At 39.7% G+C, this 18,005-nt stretch overlaps 1 protein-coding gene across 2 annotated transcripts in view; it reads left to right on the forward strand.

Annotated features, from left to right (window-relative positions):
- DMD (dystrophin) overlaps window positions 1-18,005 on the forward strand; it is a 1,241,706-nt gene that overhangs the window by 42,626 nt on the left and 1,181,075 nt on the right. The window lies entirely within an intron of this gene.

An 18,005-nucleotide genomic window follows, 5' to 3' on the forward strand; every position in this document is an offset into this window, starting at 1 on the left:
TATCAGAACTTTAAAAAGTATGATAGGAAGTGGTACTAAAGCGTATTTCTAAGCAATCTACAGTAGTGGAGACCACGCTTTCTCCAAAATGCCAAAAGGTGTTTTCAAGAGTGTTTTTCTTAAGGATGCAGTCATGAAGCTTCCCCATATCACATTTACCCAGTTCCAAAGGTAAACACTACCCAGGGGAGCGTGTCATAATAAAACTGTAGATATGTAGTAGCTATTTTCTCCTGGAGAAGGATTTGGCGAAAAAGAATGTTATTGGCATCTTTATCCTTGAAAAAGGATGCTGAAGAAAATAGGGATGGATGTATGAATGGAGGACATGAACTTCCTTTCATGGAGGATGGGTACCTGAGCAGTGGCATTCTTCTCATACCCTTGTGTGAAACCCCAGAACTGAAACTGTTCTGGTATAGTACTAACCAGACAGATAGGTCATCGGAATGTTGAATTTTAAAATGCTGAAGAAATAAAATCTCAATAGTGCTACTGATTTCATATTTTAAATAAGGTGTTTAACCCATTGCAAATACTTTCCTTCTGAAGTAAAAGGAGAACGAGAAAAGGAGTAGTACAGTCATGAGTTCAAATGATTTTTTTGCATGTCAATCATATATTTGCAATGAAGACTTAATATGTAACTTCAATGATATAATTGCTTCCCCTGGATTTATCATAGTTTTCTGATGTTAGAGCATGAAGGCAGGGAAGAAGAAATACATTTAACCATATTTTTTTAATGGATTCAAATAGAAATGGTAGAAAATAATGAAATAGGTTAACTAGTAGTATTGGTTCCCATCCATAAAATTAGCAGAAACTGAACAGAAAGCAAAATGACATACACAAGGCACTCATCCAGTAATAACTTCACATGTAAAGCTCTGCTGGGAGCTTCCAAGTGTGTTTCTTTTTGGGGGGATCAGCATTTCTAGGTAATTTGTCATATAAATAGTATAACAACTTACCACTTATACTTCCTTTTCTCCTCTGTCACCTCTCCTCTGTCACCAATTCAAATATAAATGGGCTAGGAAGTGACTGCAATAACTTCTTTTTAAAGGCTAATTAGCAGCTTATGCTACTGAATTTGGGGAGCTTCATGGGAGATGGGTGCATCTCAGGTATAGTTCAAGAAATCTGCTCTTTGTGGAAAAATGTGGCACTTACCAGTGCTCCCAATAAAACCTGAGGCAAAATGAGCATCAGGACTGGTGTAACCTCTTCAGCAATCACTGCACTGAGACAGTTTCTGGTATGCTAAGCATTTGTGTTTCTCAATGCAGGCTTCTTTATATTCATCGTTTATCTGTCATGTAGCCTGTAAATTATGTGATCCGGAACCATCTTTATCTGTTTTGTGAAAGCCTAGCACAAAGAGGCCTGAGCCAGATCTTCCATATGAATAATAGATGTAGTTCTGATAAAATATGCTTCCAAACTGTCCCCCGACCCCCGCCTCCCAAGGGGGTGGGGGTGTGGGGGGAAATCAATGCAACATACCAGTGATGTAATATCTATTCTGTTATATACATACAAGTTGAAAAATTGGGATTTTTGTCATCTGTGTTTGGAAGCACAAGCAAGCACTATTTTTTACTTTGTTTGATATTGACTAGATATTCATGGCACTATTTTAGCAATGAAGTCCACACTGTCCATGCAGATCACTGCCACCCATTGCAAGTAAGCAGAAGGAAGATATAATTAAACATACATTATCAATTCTAATGGCACTGTGCTTGTGATGTAAGAACGGAAATTCAGTCTAGTGATGAAACATTAATGTATTTGGTGCCATCTGTGGGAAACACTGGCATCTCTATGGTGCAATAATGTCACCATTCAGGTCTGTGACTTCAGCAGGCTTAATTATTCAGTAATGACAAACTTTAAAATTTTTTAAATTGTGAAAATTTTAGAAAAATGACGGCTGTGAGGCTCTTCTTTGACAGATCCTCAATTCTTGTGGAAGCTCTTTTGTATTTTTAGGTGAGGAGGGTGTTTTATTTAAAGACAGGCTGTAGCATTCAAACTGGTCCTATTTTTCAGATTCAGTTTCCCTGTCCTTTTTCAGGACTCTCCAGTGAGGGTACAGCCAGCTTTGCCCCCTCTCAGAACTACAAAGGTCATAAATATAATTTCAAGTGAATGTTTGCATAAGAAAGAAAAAAATTTTCAGAAGAATGGGTGGCAATATCAATACTCTAAATGTGGGCCAGTAGCATGCTCTGTTAGCCTGTACAACTAAATGATGAAGGAATTAATCTGTGGGCCAAGAAATTAATATGGATCTTATTTTTAGTTCATTGTAAAGCCCATTCTTGTTCTGAGAAATGAAGTGTGTGGGGGGGGAACCCACCCTATTAATTACTACTGAAACTAACCATCACTGTGATTTCAAGGAACTTAAATTTGGATTTCAAGGAACTTAAATTTGAACTGACAGGCTCACATCACTATATGCTTACAGCAACAACAAGCATTTCCATTCAATTTTAAGACACTGGATGAAGACTGCATTAGTGTTGTGTGTGATGTTTGTTTCAAGTTCATAAGCTGGTAGATGAAGAGAAGGGTAACGTGATATGGACAAGCACACGTTGCTCCCTATTCTCTAGGGACAGAGATGCTACAGGATTGTCTGTTTTACAATGACAAGCAGAACAGTTAGGAAAATATACTGAGAATTTTCTTGGTCTCTTAGGAGAACTCTTTTGGAAATAAAGTGAGATTGTGCAATGCAGGGATGGGCTCTTTAGTTTTATTCTTCTTTGTAAGGTTATCACGTTACTCTATTTTACTCTATCATGCATATCTGTGACCTGCATAGTGCTTAAATTCCTGCTTAGTCATTCAAATTCCTTCTTTGTTCTTAATACCCCATTCACAATATGACAGGTGCGTAATGCTGTGGATTTTCTGTTTGCAGTACTCACAGAAAAAATTGCAAGGTATTTTTGGTGTTAGCTGCTATGGGTGATAATAAATTTTTATAAAAAGGTCATATTTTTGACCATATCCAGCATGTATGTTGAGGGGCTGTATATTAATAGTTTAAATGAAATACCTCAATTGTCTGCTACAACTTAAGTCTAAGCTGTTGCTCTGTCTTAAACTAAACCAAACTGACATCAGTATACACTAACACAAGGTTCTGCTCAGCTTCAATCTGAAGTGACTCTTGATATACTAACCTTCGGTAAGAATTAGATAGCTTCCTTGGCCTTTGACAAGAACTTCGGGAAGAATGTTGACCTAAGGCTTGTAATAGCTCAAATCATAACAGCCCCTTTCCACACCTATTAGGGTTGGGAGAAGATGCAACTTCAAATATGAATTCTTGTCTGGTGGTTTAACTGATGACATATGAGCCTGCAAGCTTTGCCAAGGTGAAATACAGAACACTTTCAAATAAAACTGGAACCAAGCTCCACATGTTTTGAGGTGCTGAAGTCAAGTGCACAGAATCATCTAGGTTGGAAGAGACCTCCAAGATCATCTAGTCCAACCTCTGACCTAACACTAACAGGACTTCCACTAAGCCATATCACTAAGCTCTACATCTAAATGTCTTTTAAAACCTCCAGGGACGGTGACTCAACCACTTCCCTGGGCAGCCTGTTCCAATGCCTAACAACCCTTTCAGTAAAGAAGTTCTTCCTAATATCCAACCTAAACCACCCCCCCCCCCCCAGTGCAACTTTAGCCCTTTCCCCCTTGTCCTGTCACCAGGCACGTGGGAGAAAAGACCAACCCCTACCTCACTACAGCCTCCTTTAAGGTATCTATAGAGTGTGATAAGCTGTGAGCAGTGTGCGCAGGCAAGCTCCATTGCAATGAAGGCTCTCCTGGTCAGAAAGATTTCTTTAATCTTTGATGGCTGCTTGTGCTAGCAAAGAGTTTTAGGTTTTGCATCTACATGCTTTGAGGCAGCAATCAGAATTTAGCAAAGGCTAGGTAGAATTAAACCTAGGAAATAAACATCGAGAAGAGATGTGTGGGGGTTTGAGTGACTGTGGTAACAAGGGGATGCTCAGGAGTTGTAGGCAGGGAGGAGCGTGGAGGGTGGCCAGCATGAAACCTTGTGGGAGGAGACCTTGTGGGAAGTGTGGGGTGGCAGGTGGATGGAGTGAAGAGATGGCACAGGAGGCTGGCTGGCAGCTCTGGCTGTGTGTAGGAGGCACTGGGGTCACCTGGCCACCAGCTGCTTTGGGAGAAGGATAGGAGGCAGTGAGTTTGTGGGACAAGAGGCTGATGAGGGATTAATTGGGGATCACTGTGAATCAAGTGAGTGCCTAAGTATAGGAGCCCACTCATCATGACCACAGCTTTCAGAGCAGCATTGCTTCTGCATATCACACCTTGTGAGTGAAAGGGATGGGTCTGCAAAACAAGTTCTTAGCAAATAAGTTTTTAGCAGGCTCTCAAATGCAACTGATTCATCTTGGAGAGAAAAGAGATAATGAGGGATCTGCAGATTAGCGCCCACCTTCTGTTCTTATGTTTTGAGGGCTGTGCATGTTTGCCAAAATGTAGGGAAATGTTGAAAAGGGTAATTAACCAAACAAACAAGATCCTTAATTGCTGGAGAACTTGTATACTTTTGCATACTTTTAAAAGCAACTTGTGCTGTCACATTCCCTGTGTGTTACTCCCTATTGCTCAGGTGAAATAAGGGCAGATGATTCAATGGCACTTTACAGCAGGATTGATGTCTCTGTGAGACTGAGGCTGGCGACTTGTGATGGGACCCTGGCTGCTGCCATACGGCTCTGCTCAAAGTCCCGTGTCCCCGCAGGCACAGGTCATGCTGACTTGTGCTTGACACTGGCTTACAACGAACTACTCATCAGCTTCCTCCAGCAGCTCCTTTACAAGCTTCATCTCTTTTTTTTAAAAAAAAAAAAAAAAAAAGGAAATAAAACCAAACTAATTCATTGATGCAATGCACATAACAATAACAAGATATGGATCAGTGACAGATGGATACTTTCATGCTTGGCATATGGTGTGCTGCAAGTCTGCTCCCATGCTATTGAAGCCAATGAGTCTTTCCTTTCAATTCAGTGAGCCTTGGATCAGGCCCTGGAAAAGAATGAGTATAATGCTAAAGACAGCTTGATTGGGGGGGGGGGGGAAGGGGAGGGACAAAAAATAAAATAAAAAATTGATCACTTTGAAAGTGTTTTTTGGCCTTGTAAAAGCCCATGATTGTTGGTTATGTATTTTAACTGACTTGGAAAGGCACGTTTGATGGATCATACCAATCAGGAGAGTTCATAATGGGGGGGAGGGGGGGTGTTAATATCTGCTTTGTGTAAATCTTTAGCTTAAAATGATGTTTGAGTGCTGGAAGCTGGCTGGCTTTGAAGGCAGTGAGGCATAACGAAGCTGAAAACATTGGAGTGACTGAATACATGAATTGTGGCAAACACTTCTTTGCCTGTAAAAATTTAGAAGTACAAGTTTGACTCCATCTTAAATTTCCTCAGAGAATGCAACTTAACAGAATTGTCTTTGAGGAACTTAGAAATGATCTCATCCAATTAATGCCTTATTTTATTATATTGAGAAATGTTATAGTCTGCAGAACACTTAGCGTGCATAAATAAAAATTGCGTAAAATCTTGGCTGTGTCACAAGTCTATCAAAAATAAGTTTGGGTTCTTTCCTATATAAAGTTTTCTGTGAATTCCAGTCTGACTCTTACTGAAGGCTGTGTCAAATATGTTAGATTCAACATAAGCAGCTGACAACAAAAGTCTTTGACAAAAATGTCTGTGTGGGACTTAATAGATTATCTAATTCATAATTTCCCATAAGTGGAAGATGACTTTCTAATAAAAACAAAACAAAGAGATTCACAGGGAATGTAGATTTGATACTGAGCAACCCTCAATCTCTTTTTAATTACGTTACTGCTAAAAGCTGGTGCCACAGCCATTGAATCATTCCTTTAGCACTAGCATTTTGTCAGGCACCTGCCTAGAAATTGCGATAGTCTGTCAATGTGACTTTGATACCACTGAAACAATTACAAATGTTAAATATCACTATAAGTAGAACTGGAAGCTCATCTTTTGAAATTAGATATCTGAATATCTGAAATTTGGGAAGTTTGGAAGCAGGTTGAGGTTTTTCTCAGTTTCTCACTGCTGTGGCTTTGCTCAGGTGGGCAGCCGAGCTCCATTACAACTGCTCTCTCACTTTCCTTCCTCAAAGGGAAAGGGGGAGAAAATATGATGAAAAGGACTCAAGAGTTGAGACAAGGACAGGGACATCACTCAATTATTGTCACAGACAAAACAGACTCAGAGTAGGTAAACAGTAAAATTTATTGCCTATTACTAACAAGCTAGAGAAATGAGAAGCAAAGGAAAGAAACCAAAAACATCTTCTGTCCTATCCACCCTCTTCCACATCCTCCCCCCAAGTGGAATGGTGGCATGGGGGTTGCGGTCAGTCTATAGCACTTGATCTCTCCTGCTCCTTCTCATTCACTCTCTGCCCCTGCTCCACGCGGGGTCCCTCCCACGGGATGCCGTCCTTCCCGAACTGAGCCTGCGGGGGCTGCCCACAGGCAGCAGCTCTTCCAGCACTGCTCCCACACGGCTCCGTACCACGGGGTCCGTCCATCCCCCAGGAGCAAACTGCTCCAGCACGGGTCCCCCACGGGCGGGCGGCAGCTCCCCCCAGACCCCCTGCTCCTGCGTGGGCTCCTCTCCACGGGCTGCAGCTCCGGCCCGGGGCCTGCTCCTGCGGGGGCTCTCCATGGGCCGCAGCCTCCTCCAGGCCACATCCACCTGCTCCACGTGGGCTCCTCCACGGGCTGCAGCGTGGAGATCTGCTCCGTGTGGGACCCATGGGCTGCAGGGGGACAGCCTGCTCCACCGGGGGCCTCTCCCTGCACAGGCCGCAGGGGAACTGCTGCTGCCTGCCTGGAGCACCTCCTGCCCTCCTGCTGCACTCACCTGGGGGGCTGTAGGGCTCTCTCACTCCTCTTTCTCCCAGCTGCTGTTCCCCAGCAGTTTTTTGTTTTTTTTTTTCTTCCCCCTTTCTTAAATATGCTCTCACAGAGGTGTAAGTAGCATTGCTTATTGGCTCGGCTCTGGCTAGGGGCAGGCCCCTTATCCAACATAGGGCAGCTTCTGGATTCTTCTCACAGAAGGCACCCCTGTGGCCCCCTGCTGCCCCAGCCTTGCCACATAAACCCAGTACACTCACCATATGTCTCACTGCAGTGGGGTTGTTTAGATGGAATATTCAGATCTGTCCTTTTAAGTCTCTGCCTTTTGCATTAGCTTATGGATGCGTTTTCTACCACTTTAGAAATTATTTGTGGAATATCTTAAAGCGGCTAACTGTTCTCTCACTACACCTAGATTAGAGCCGCATCTCTCTGCCTAAGTAAATTTAAAATTTTCCACTGAGAGCATTTTCTAATTTAGCAGCTCGTATTTCTTTCCTAGTGCAGTTTTTCATCCCATCTTCCATCATCTGTTTCATTGTTGTGTCATCTTGTTCCTTCTCCCAGCAAAACTATGCCTGGCAGGCACAGTCTCTGCTGTGTGTCCCCTGGTGGGAGGCAGCATCACAGCGAGGCAGTTCTGGGTGGCTGCAGGGAGGGCTTGCTGTGGCTGCTTCAGTGAGACCGCATCCTCTTTGAACCCCGAAAGTGGGTCCAAAAACTTGTGTGTTGAGTCAGTGCTGCTGTTCAGCAGGGAGGTTGGTGGGACCAGCACTGGTCTCATGTACTGTTTGGAGAGCATGGCAGAAATGGCAGGCCCATATTTGAGATGAAATTGGGCAAGACAAAGTAGACAGAGCTTGACTGAGCTCTCTACAAATGTACTGTGACTCTCAGCACCCTTTATAATGGATGGCTTTTGTGAGCTGGTCCTGGTTCTGTTATGCTGTGAAGGGCGAGAGCATTGGGTATGAGCAAGAGCTATAGAGCACCACTTTAGAGCAATCCCTTTAGGGTCCTGCATGCCTGTCTCACTGGCACCTTAGGTGGCCTGCTCCTTGCTGCCTGTTTTTGTCTAACCACATATCAATCAGGAGGGTTCGTAAGGGGGGGGGGGGGGTGTTAATATCTGCTTTGTGTAAATCTTTAGCTTAAAATGATGTTTGAGTGCTGGAAGCTGGCTGGTTTTGAAGGCAGTGAGGCATAACAAAGCTGAAAACATTGGAGTGACTGAATACATGAATTATGGCAAACACCACCAGGTTTTTTCACCTAGGTTTAGGTTCCAAATGTGACAATTTAATGGCAAAATTGTAAGTACTGTTCAGTGCTACTCCCTCTTCCAATGTCATTGCATGTAAATAAGGGTGTAGTGCAGTGCACCGTACCCTTAGGAAGGAAGAATAACTCAAAGATATGGTTACGAAATGAAGAAACCATGGGTTTTGCTTATTTTGTGAACAGACTTACGAAGGTTTTTTTTCCCCTGTACTGTATTTGAATACTACATTTAGCTTTCTTGGAAACTTAAGGGTTTTTGTTGCTTTGTTTTTCTCCTAGCATGCACTGTTTTCCATTAACACTTTTTCATTTAATGTGGTATTATATTCTAGGCCTACTTTTTATATAAGTAAAAAAGACCAGCTTAAGACCTACCTTAACTCCTTGCTAGAAATCTGTGTTAAGTCCTATTCAAGATGTCTCGTGCTGATTGAGAATTGCAACTTTTATCAAAATGTGCGCTGATTTGATGAATTTAAATGCTGCCTGTAAAATCTGATTCATGACTCAGCTGAGTGGACCTAGCAAGCCACCAGCTGAGCAGTTAGAAATAACTTCAGTTTCAGTAGAATATATTTTTTTAAAAAAATAAATAATCAAAACTTGTAAAATCTGTCGTACTTTATTACTATTAAGATTTCTTTAAAATAATTTCTTCTAAATTAATGACTGCTTTGATTCTTTGGTATAATATGCTTGAAGAGCATATCACAAATACCTTGAACATGATCTGTTCATCTCTACTGCTGTTGCTCAAAACAGTCGCTATAAGGAAAGATATGCTGTTGCTTCTAGACATTCCTTTAGAAATAAGTGCTGTGTTCTGCTGCTTGGCTGGGGTGCTCCACAGTGCCTCCCAGCTCTAATCTGGGGACCAGTATTGAGAGGGATTCTCTTTTAGGCTTATTTCTCATTCTAGTTGTATTCTGTGCTATTCTCCCATTACATTTTAACAGTACAGATTCCATAATAATCTCAAAAGTCTCTTATTTGAATAGCAACAATAGATGACTAGAAATGGGTGATCTCTGTCTTTCAAAGCAGGTGGCCAGAGGGATCATGCCTCTGCTGTTCCTCACCTCTCTTGACCTCTCTAGGGAAGAGTATAATAACATCTGTATTGATCTCACCTAAGCTGAAATAAAATAGCTTCTTTGACAAGCTTCAAGCTTGGTCTATGGAACAGCTGTAGCCATCTTTTTTCTACTTCTTTAAAACTAGACATAGATGAACAAATGGGAAGCTTTTGGATACCCACAACAACTGAGATTAATCAGGTTCTATAATTCTGAAGGACAATAAATGGCTTGAATATTTGCAATTTTCAAAACCTATATGCAAATGGAGTAGGGGAAACTATATGCAGAGGAAATATATATACAGAATTTCTAAGGGGATTGTTAGGAAAATGCAGTGAAGGGATGTGGTAGTCTCAAGGCCTGTGTGTAATGCTGTGAAACAGATTGCTGTCGCTTCTAGTTTGGTCTTTCCCTGTTTATTGTGCATATTTGGAGAAGTCACTGGACATCGGTGCTTGCTTGCTGTGTAGTAGAGATAATACAGAGTTACCTGTCTCTGGAGGATGCTGGTATAATAGGTGAGCATGTTCACAGAACTGTGCGTATTTTAGGTTCTGGAACTGTTCTCTTTCTTTCCTCTACTCATTCACACCAGGTGTTGCTTTCAATGATATAAAATCATGTAATAAACCAAACTACAATAAAAATTTAATGTGAGGTTTAAATTAGCCATACAGATAGTGTTACCTTGCGTACTATATTCCATTAGCTCAGACTCAAGGGAAAAAAAAAAAAAAGGGTAAAATGCTTCGCCAGAGGGGAAAAATGGCTAAAGCATTTTAAAATAAAATAATAAAATTCCGCACTTTTTTTTTTTAATTAGCCTTTAAGAAAAACATATATTTGAATGTAGTGCAGGAGTAAGAGACCTCTTCGGAATTTGCAAAGTAAAATTACTATGTGACTTTTTTTTTGTCTTAAACTGTTTTGATATATAATGAACTGGTTATTGGTTACTATTCCTAGCTGCTTATTGCCTGTGTAGTTGCTTTATGACCTTTTCCGTAAGCCATTATTATTTTATTTGCTTTTATGTAATCAATTCATATATGGTTGTCTTTGAGACTCTCTAATGACGTACAGTTGCACTCTGTCCATTTATCTGTTGTCATCTGCGTGTTGCTAGACAACTTGACCAGGTCAGTTCCAGTATGTAAGCAGTAAAATATAATTAAAATACATGTACTTAAGTAAAAACCTTCTGATTACTTGAAGATTATGATTAAATTGTATTTTTCTGTGATATTGTAAATGCCACCTTTCGGTGGTATTGAAAATTACAAGCAATTTCTGTTGTAAAAAAAAATGCAGGTATAATAATACAGAAGATTTTAATAGTGCATAGCATATATTAGAGCACAAATAATTGTTTTTCTCCTGGTCAGTGGTTGAAGCTGAGTAAGTGCATTTGTTTCAGTCTTTGACATGAAACTGTGTTCTGGTCTTCTCCAAAGATGTGGTATTACTTTACAAGTAATTGATTTAGTTCTGCAGTTTTTATTTAGACTCAATTTTCCATGGATTTTGGAAATCTGACTGCAAGATCTGTTCACGTAAGTGCTGAGCACAGTCTTTGTTTCACTAGGCTTCAGTCTGCTTCATAAAACAATGCTTAGGGAGGAGCTTTGTTGCTGGAGGTGAGCTCTGATCAAATACCTGTGCAAGGTCAGGTGCTTCTGCAGTTCACTCTGGAAGCAAAACAACAGAAAAATCTCTTCCGCATTTCCTTTGTTTTGATAAGACCTTCATTGTATTACTTTCCTTTTTTTTTTTTTTTTTTATTTTTAAATTAAGACACATCAAAGCTGTTTTTTAAAGAGAAAATGTTCACCAGCTTTTGCAAACTAAACACATAGTGTCTCTCTGGAGAAGAACTAAACCACCTTCTGATTTCTTGCTTTTGTGCCAGTGGCAAGGATGAGTTGTTTGTTTGTTTGTTTTTTAAGCCTAGTTATTATATTCTTAATTAAAAAAAAATAAAAAAAAAGTTGCTTTATCATCTTTACGAAGGATCTGTAAAGACATCCTAAGCAGCTGGAAAGAATAAATTTCCATAGAAAAAAGCTATGGTGCAAACACTATTGTTACTAGACAGCATCATTTGCTTTGTCTGGTGTCACATGAGCCCATTTGGGGACAGTAATCCAGTCATACTCTGTGGTGTATCATGGCTTCAAGAGGGGTAAGCCATAAGTTACTCCTTCAGTTTTATACGTCAGTGTTAAAACATCTGAGCGTTTTATGAATAAGAATAGCGTTGCAGTTGTTATTAGAAAATAGAATTGGACAATATTATTGAGCTCTCAGTCCATTGTGATGTAATATCAAAAACTTTTGTTAAAAATATATTAAACCATTAAGCTCTGGGCAGGCTTGCTGCTAATTTTAGTAGTCCAAACTTATTTTCTACATGACTGAATCCAGAGATTAAGTTTCAGTCTATTACTTTAAAATAAGATTGGGTCTGAAGAACATGCAGAGTTTCAGAGACAAGATTTCACCTTTATCAAACTAAGCACCTCTGTAGTACACATTGTGACTTGAAGCAGAATAATTTTGAATGTGCGGAGTTTCCCAATGGGTTTTTTTGTACTTCTCTTTTTTATTACATCCTCAAAGAGCATAACGCCATCCTCTCCTGCATCCACTTTGATTCTCTGTTAAAAAGCATTCCTAAACTGCAGGACATATTTGTACTTTCTGCAGCTCAGCTTCCTTTGTAATTTTGATTGTACTTTAAATTATTTTGCTCCTATTGTAAACATTGTTTGACCTTAATTCTCCTAGACTTTCATGATTTCTGCAGGTTCATCCTCTGCAGAAGGTTAACTGGGCTTGTTATAGTTAAATAGGCTTAATATAGATAACTATAATAGGTTATATAACTTACTAGTTAACTACGTTTCATGTTGTGAACAAAAATAAAAATCCCAACTGCCATTGTTAGGCATCTGTTTGTATTGCTGGTTATTCAGTGTATGTGTAGAAATGTTAGTTTGCTCAGAAGCAGAAGGAGTGTGTGTGTGTTTTTTTAATCACTTTCTGTTGGTTGTGTTTCAGGTTGTAAATGTGATTATGTCAATTGATTCACTTGGGGAAAAAAAAACAGCTGGATTGTGGACAGCTTTTCTCATACTCATATGCATGTTCTAAAACTAGCACCATGGCAGTATCTTTTCTTGCTCTTTGCTAGATTCTCCTGTGATGCTTCCGTATTTTCAGTCCTACATTGTTTGAATGGACCTACTAAGCTACTGTTAGTCCTGGGCTGAACTGGCAGATTTAATATCTTGTCTCTTTGCAATCTTGGACTGCTGTGTCCAGACTGTAAAATGTGATTTAATACTGGAAACTGAGATGAAAAGTAAAATGGGAAAACATAGTTCTTTTTTACAAGCCTTAATATTTCACCATCATAAATACAAGAAAAGCAACTTCTGTGTTGAGGATGCTTTATTTTAGGAGCTTAAATTCCCTTCAGCCCTCATGGGCATTGTAAGGCAAAAGAGTTTTAATAATGGAACTTATAACCGATTGTTTGACTAACTCTTAGAGCTCTTAAAAATTAGAACTTCATTTGTAGAAATAAAGATTAACGGGTTCTCTACTATCTTCTTGCAGTCCATACGTGCTTGGCATAGGAAAATTTTTGTTTGGGCCAGGAAACTTGGAAATACTTTCTAAAGTGAGATCTTCATTTTGCAGTTTAAGATGGTCTATTCAAAACTGGAAGTTACCCAATTTCATGGCAGTTTTGATTTTAGTTTGGGTGAATAAAGGGAATCATTACTTGATTCTGAATATTTGTTTGGCGTATGGATCACGGTTGTAAAGCTGGTTTTACGTGGCTGTAAAATGGTGACTCTAGATTCATGCTTTGGTGAGGGAAGGGTATTAAGTTCATGTTTGGGGTTGTAAGACAATCTGTAAAGTAACTCCCACAGTCTATGCATTGCCTTTAGTAGTCTTAAACATAGCCTTTTTAGGCTACTTGCTTAGTGTCCATGAGTGGTTGCTACAGGAGTCAAAGCTGACGGGCTTAGTGGCCTGTTACAACCTAGAGAGAGGTGTGGTGGTGCCCATTGGCTTGGCAGCAGTAGCAGATGACATTTCCAGAAGTTTTATCTCATGATGTGCTGTGCCAGTGAGAAGAACTAGAGCTAATCTAGTGTGGGAAATACGACTGAGAACTAGCAGATGGAGTTACCATACTTAAGGGGAAAGGTAAAGGTAGAAAGTGATATGGCCTTCTTCAGGTCTCTTGCTCTCATCTCAGCAGCAGTATGAAACAAAAAAAAAATCTGGACAGAAAGACAAATTCAAGATAAGGAAATAAAACAGAAGATAATGTGCAAAAGTTTTCCAAAGGCAGCTCATAACAAACTGAGTTTGATGCCTTGAGCTGAGGAACTGCAGCTGGTTGTCTGTAGTAGGAACGTGTGAGGAGCTGTTTTGGGAGGGCTGGTGGAAGAGCAGATCTTGCTTTTTTGTTTGTGTTAGAAACTTTGCTAAGGAAGTGAACTCTAACACAGCTCCTTGTTGTGCAAAGCTAAGGAGGCATCTTTGGTGGGAAGATTTACATGATTCATGAAGTCACCTGGGAAGCTGAACCAGGATGACACTGTCATTTGGGGGAGTGTGTATTACTAGTTAGGGTAATTTGGAAAACAGCAAATGAGATGCAGAGGTATTAAATGATGTTAGCTTGTTCATTGTCCAAATACATGTGCCTGTCTGATCCATTAACAGTTAGAATTTCTGTAAGACTTCACAAATACAGTTGTACAGAACAAGAACTTCTGCAGACTTCCCTGGTGCTAAGGATAAGGTGGAAGGAATGAATCCTTTCTGTGCCATATATTCCCTACAGCTGAAATTGATGGCTTCCATCCCAGCCCCTACAAAATAGCACCCCCAAATCTGTTCCAGATTATTTTGAGTATTCTACCAGGAGGTTGTCTTAGCCCCTCAACTCACAACCTCCCCCTAGGATTTTATGTACATATAAAAGAAAAAATGAAAACCCCAAATCTAGAAGCAGAATGAAAGAGTAATAAACACCTGCAGGGCACAGCTGTACTCTATGTAAGCAAGCAGGGAACAAATATCTTGGCTTATTCAGCCTCCTTTTGTGGAAGAGGTCAGTTTAGCAGTATGGCAATTCAAGCTGAGCATAGCCAGTAGGATTTTTGTTTGCTTTTAAACAACTTCCTTTCACATTAATTCAAATTCCAAGTTTTGTTGTTGTTGTTGTTTTCTTTTTGAATAAGAAGTGTAAAAATTTACTTTGCAAGTGGAAAATTAAAATAAGAATTAGCTACACTTATATTTCCATACCTGCTGCTTTAAACACCACCTTTCAGCTTCTATGAGTTATATAAATATTAATTCATCTTCATTGTGCCCTAGGGAGATAAGTGTTACTAGCTTGATAAACAATAATATTAAATAAATTTCTAATTTTTCCTCCTTGCTGTTTTCATCATTATTTTGCGTGTCTGAAAATTATTGCTGTTATGCAGCTTTTATTTCCGTAAAAAAGACTATAAAACCCTGAAACAAATTTATTATTAATTGTGCATGCTTTATTTTAATTCTGTTTCCATTTGACTGGAATGCCTTCATTTCTTCTTATACATTAGGTAAAGCATATTGATTTCTTAAGGTCTCAATCTGATGGGAATAACTGAAAGGCGGTAAGTTGCAGACTTTAGAAAAACAAATCAAAAAACAGTTCTCTAGAGTTTTCTATTAAATAAAGAAAAGCCAAAGGATTGTTCTTCCCTTTCATGAAAGCTTTCCCCCCCTAATTTCCCAAACAATGTTTTTCTCACATTTTTTAAGTTGAGATTTTCATGATGACTTGGTGAGTCTCTCATCCATACTCTTCCCTTTCATTCACCCTGGAGTTCGCTTTGTCAGTCTGAGTAATTCTGGGTTACTGGGAAACAGGTAGCCTCTAGGAAACAGCACTTTCTATTTCATGGTCAGTGTGGCTTGTTCAGCAATTAACATCATAACCCCTAATGGAGAAGCTCTGGCAGAAAAAAGGTACTTCTCGTGTCGCTGTCTGAAATGGTAGAGTTTGAATGGTGTTTACTTACTTGGGGTGGGATCATGGAGGCCTAAATGAATAGCATCACGCAGGATTTACTGCCACGTTAGTCTTTGCAGTATATTTATAAGTGTCGTTCAAACTTAAAATAACTGGCTAGATAAATCTGTAAGAGACTGCCATAGGCTTGGTTAAATGAAATCATCTTAGTCTGGGAGTCTGCTATAAATCCAGGTTAACTTTATAGGCTTCTTCCTTTTTAAAATGGCTGCTCTGAAATGTCTGGCTGCTATTACCATTGCCTGAGTTTCTCAGGGGAGCTGGCTGTAATCATCATCCACTGAACAACTTCCTGGCCCTTTTTTCTCCACTTCTTAAGTGATTTTATATGTTGAATTACTGTCCAAGCAGACTTCTTTTTCCTGACTGTAGTTTGACCTTCGTTATGGGCTAGGTTGTCTTGCCACTGTGGCTAAAACACAAGTCCTCATCTTTTTGTCTTCCTCTAGTTGCTTATACCTATAATCTGGGTGAAGATGATGACATGTCAGGCACTTTGCAGAAAGTCAATGATACTTAATGCTTCCCCCTTTAACTGCAGACTTCCTAGCAGCCTCCTCCTGCTGACCCATGGTCTTCCAGCAGTGCTCTTGCTAAATGGAGACTGTGTGTGGATTCGCAGGTGTCAGGCCTTGGGCATTAACTTCTCTGAGTTTGTGAAGGACATCAAATATAATTTTGCTCTGCAACAGTCAGACCTGACTGATACTGCGTATTTTATCTCTGCTGCATTAAGAGACTGCTGAGTTTATCTTCTCAGTGGGAACCCGAAAAACAATATTCTTCAGTTTATTGATGTACTGCTACTATGAAAAGTAGTTAAATTGGTTAAACAGTTTTAAGCACCAGATAAGAAAATCCTGGAACTTGAGGAGAAAATGTGTAGCAGAGAATATTGGAACCACTATTAGGATACTGAGAGATACAACAATTCAGGATTAGAGAGACAGTGTTTAAGGTGGAAAATAATAGAACTAGAAGTAAGCATAAAGCTTTTTAATTTTAGCAGGAAAGATAGGCATCTCCAATTTCTATTAATAGACTGCTGTAGCCATCATTTTAGCTCTCTTTGGGGGTATGGACAGAACAGTCTGCTTCCTCATGAAAGGCTTGTTACAGATTGCTAAAGTCCTTTAAGCTTCAAGAGCAATGGATTTCCCATTAAAATGGATGAACTATCTTTTGCCATGACAGTGACGGTAAGACAATGCCTACCTTAGCACAAATGCAGCCCTGCGGGAGCAGGTCTGTAAGGCAAGGCGCTGGGTGTTGAGGACTTTGTGTTCGTGTTTTAGGGCAACATGTCAAGGGGGGCTTCCTTTGGACTTAGCTCTAGGCTGGCCTGAGCGCTCATTTGGTAATGGAAAACCCTTGGTGTGCTCTCGGAAGCCACCCTTGTCTATTTTTATCTGGTTGATTCTAGTTCACTTTCAGATAAAGTGCTCTGTGATATATAAACCAAAGGTGTGGACAGGTGCGACTACAGCTATGATTGGGTGCTACTGAGACAGACAAATATTCAGTGTGCTTTCATTCTTGACTTCTCTCCGAAAAGCTACACAAGCATTTATTGGTATGCTTTTGCTCCCACTGTCTGGGTCATGACTGAGTGTAACCTTTTGTCTTTTAAATGTCATCACTGTAAGATTGACTTAAATGAGAAATTTTGTGGATGGATTTTGCTGCAGAGATGATGTTTAAGCTGTTTAGCACAGGGGTATTTATGCTATCTCTTTACTCATGTAACTTGTGCATTTATTAATTGGGAAATAAAGAGTAAAGGTATATGTATAATTATTCAATGTGCTTTGATTACTATACTTAATAGGATATAGAACTGCTCACTGTTGTCCTGATGGATCATCTTAAAAGATCCTGATTTTGCATCTGTGGACCACAAAAACAAAGCAATGCCAATGAAACTTTAGAGGTATGCTTTAGCACTTACAGAAATCAATGGGAAATAGATTCTAGATGCTGTTGTTAGATTCCACTCAGTAGTGAAATGCTTTTTGAAGGTGCCAGAAATACTGTGCTCAAACAAAGGTTCCTGGCCATAGGCACACTTGGCCAAAATCTTACAAAGAATTTGGGAAGATGCCCAATGAGATTTGCAAATGTTGCTAACGGATTACCTGCCAAACTTTCACTTTGGAAGCTAGTGCTCAGACCTCTGAGGTATTAAGTGTCCTGAATGCTTTTGTGGTATTTCATAGAATCAGCCTTCCTGCATTCACTTCTAAAAAAACTTTAAGCACATCATCCCATGTGTTTGCTGAACTATCAATATTACTTCCAGAATTATTATACTCTTGCTGATGTACTCTAATGCAACAATTGAATGCAAGCATATGCAATATTAAATGTGTATATTTACTCTTACTTGAAAACCTGTAAGTGTAACTGGTCTTCTGCTCAAACATACCAGTATTTTTTCCAATATTTTTTTGAAACTGTTAAGTGATAGTATTCATTGCTGGGGGGAGGACAAAGCAGCACGCAGGCTGAATTGTGATCAAGTCATGTTTTAGCTGTTATTTCCTGTTTCTCATCT

This window comes from Anser anser (assembly GCF_964211835.1).
Source record: "Anser anser genome assembly, chromosome: 1".
Lineage (NCBI taxonomy): Eukaryota > Metazoa > Chordata > Aves > Anseriformes > Anatidae > Anser > Anser anser.